General features: G+C 43.7%; 2 pseudogenes; one reads left to right on the top strand and one right to left on the bottom strand.

Annotated features, from left to right (window-relative positions):
* Nucleotides 1-278: 278 nt before the first annotated feature.
* LOC134931209 (U2 spliceosomal RNA) lies at nucleotides 279-451 on the bottom strand (annotated as a pseudogene).
* A 325-nt stretch (nucleotides 452-776) lies between these two features.
* LOC134930055 (5S ribosomal RNA) lies at nucleotides 777-895 on the top strand (annotated as a pseudogene).
* The last annotated feature ends 2,157 nt before the right edge of the window (nucleotides 896-3,052 follow it).

Here is a 3,052-nt window from a genome sequence, read left to right on the forward strand (position 1 = left end):
CAGGACGCGCAAAGCCCCAGAACCGGCCCTGGGTACAGACACCAGGAAGGTATAAAACTAAGACCTGTCTCAGAAGCGATCATAACTAGAGATCATGACCACTAGGACAAATGATTATCCTTTGAAGTAACTGAGCTATATTATCCTTCAAGGACCTGGTTCACTAGACAGTATAAGCTGAGTAAGGAGTTGTTAGCTCTGTTCAGCTATTTAGAAATTTATAAGTACATAGTTCCACGGATTATTTTACATTAATTCAGCCTTTAAAATTTTTACCAAGATTAGTGGGTTAAGTACTAAACAGAGTACCAGACCCATTACATTGTCATAGTGCAAGCAAAGGCAGACTCTGACAATTCCAGTATTTGTGGACTGATAGGGAACGTATCAGATATTAAACTGATAAAATCAGATATGACACCTGAACTTTGCTAAAATGCTCAGAAGCGATGTATAATAAGCAAATATCACTTACATATTGGTTGCAGTTGGCGGGCTAAGTACTGGAGGCAGTAAAAGTCCCACTATACCAGTTCATGAATAGGGCTATATCACCAAAAAGATGCCAATTTGGTGGACTTAATGCTGAACACAGTAATAGTAACATAGTAACATAGGTGGACATGTACTAAGCAGTGATAAAAGTGGAGAAGTGAGCCAGTGGAGAAGTTGGCCAAGGAAACCAATCAGCTGTTCTGTATACTTTTATAGTATGCAAATTATAAATGTTACATCAATGCTGATTGGTGCCACCTGTAAAGGGTAATTTCCCTAAACTCTACAGTCACACCACATAGGATGTGCCCGATCCCGTCTGATCTTGGAAGCAATACACTGTTGGGCCCTGTCAGTACTTGGATGGGAGACCACTAGGGAATACAGGGTACTGTAGAATAAGAAGGGCCCCCTAGCATGGCTTTATTCCATGCCAGGTGTCAGGAGATACATTTTTATCACTGTGAATGATTTCAGGGTTTTTGAGTAGCCCTTACATTGTGCTCCACCGCTATGATAATTTTGAGTGAGCATTTGCTCACCACGCACACTTTTTTCTGATTACCTCTGTTTACTCCACTCTAACTTTCACTGAACTCTCATCACAAAGGATTCCTTGGTCTCCCCTGTACTGGTCCATACCAACAGTGGTCACCTAGAGAACACCCAAGTGAAAGCAGATTACATTTTTCTTCCTTCCCCAAGAAATCCATTCCTGGAAACTGTCTCTCTCAACCAGTCATTCACTACCATAAGTACACAGCCAGTAAGCAGAAGCAGGATGGAACACTGAGGCTCTCTGGGAATCTTTTTCTACTTCAATTCTCTTCTACCTCAATAAATAATATTTTTGACCAGTGCAATCTTTTAATGGTTATTATGACCTCACGATAAAGGCACATAATTGGTCTACTCTGACCCCCAGGTTTATATTTTGCCAGATTATAGGCACAATTATAGTGTGATCAAATTCAACAGACTTATTTGATCATATAAATATTTATTTTCCCTTCCTCTTTTTCACTTTGTGATATAAGAAAAACAACCGACCATAACAGTGATTTGCAGGATACTTTGATATTATTACAATATTGCAATCACTCAAAAATCGGCTGTGGCAAATCCTATATTTTTTATATAAGGGATACACTATCTTGATAAAAACTATTTAAGTTAATTAAGAGAAGGCAACTCCATACTAGTTTCAAGTGATGGTTACCACTAGACATTTTTAATATATATCAATAAAGAATACATTTTAAGTTTACATAAAATATTTAATTAAGAGTGCCTCAGCACAAGAGTCTTCTTTTTTCTCTTTGTACATATATACAGTTCCCTGACTCTTGGGAGCACCATTAACTAAAACTACTCACTTGGAATAAGGTTATGCCCCACACATGTTGGTTATGATTACATGATTCTTTAATGGACTAAGATTATTGCCTCGGCTCAGTACTGTGCATAACCTTCTTTACCGATAGAAAAAGCACAGATTAAAAACCTTAAAGTGTGAATGTGGTCTGATATACAGTACGTGGGAAAAACATCACCTTTAAAAACACGTACTGCAGTGACGTGCGGTGAGGCCAAAGACTGGGGAGGCACAAATGGTGGTGGCTTTCAGTGCTAGGAGCCTGTCACACTACCTACACAATGTAACTCTTATGTCCCTGCACTACATCCGTGCAAACACAGGGAGAACATACATACAGTATTAAGCCAGGTCACAGCCATCACCCTAGTGAGTAAACTAGTGCACACTAACTTCTGGGTGAGGTGCCCCCCATTGCCCCCACCTGCAGAACACCACTGGCCTGGTGCAGCAGGTTACACATGACAATACAGTCATCAGTGATAAAGTCAGCAGCACATGGGGAGGTAGAGCTGGAACATATCTGTACACTACGTCTCACTACTGTGGCCACACACAAACAGAGTCCTGTCCTTGGGTGGTCTTCAGTATGCCGAATGTCGGGATCCCGGCGCACATTATACCGGCGCCGGAATCCCGACACCCGGCATACCGACAGCTATTCTCCCTCGTGGGGGTCCACGACCCCCCTGGAGGGAGAATAAAATAGTTTGGCGTGCATAGCGCGCCACCGTGCCCGCAGCGTGGTGAGCGCAGAGAGCCCACAAGGGGCTCCTTATCGCTCACCACGCTGTCGGTATGCCGGCGGTCGGGCTCCCGGCGCCGGTATGCTGGTCGCCGGGAGCCTGAGCGCCGGCATACCGTACTACACCCCTGTCCACACACTCACTATAGATGCCACACATACACACATATGTCCCCGCACTCACTGCAGATACCATACACACACACACAGTCCTGTCTCTACATTCACTGCAGATGCCCCCCCCCACACACACACACACACAGAGTCCTGTCCCCACACTCACTACAGATGCCACACACACATACACACACACACACACACACACACACATACACACAGAGTCCTGTCCCCACACTCACTACAGATGCCACACACACACAGTCCTGTCCCCACACTCACTACAGATACCAGACACACAGATTACTGACACACACACA

The sequence above is a fragment of the Pseudophryne corroboree genome, chromosome 5, assembly GCF_028390025.1.
Source record: "Pseudophryne corroboree isolate aPseCor3 chromosome 5, aPseCor3.hap2, whole genome shotgun sequence".
In the NCBI taxonomy this organism is placed as follows: domain Eukaryota; kingdom Metazoa; phylum Chordata; class Amphibia; order Anura; family Myobatrachidae; genus Pseudophryne; species Pseudophryne corroboree.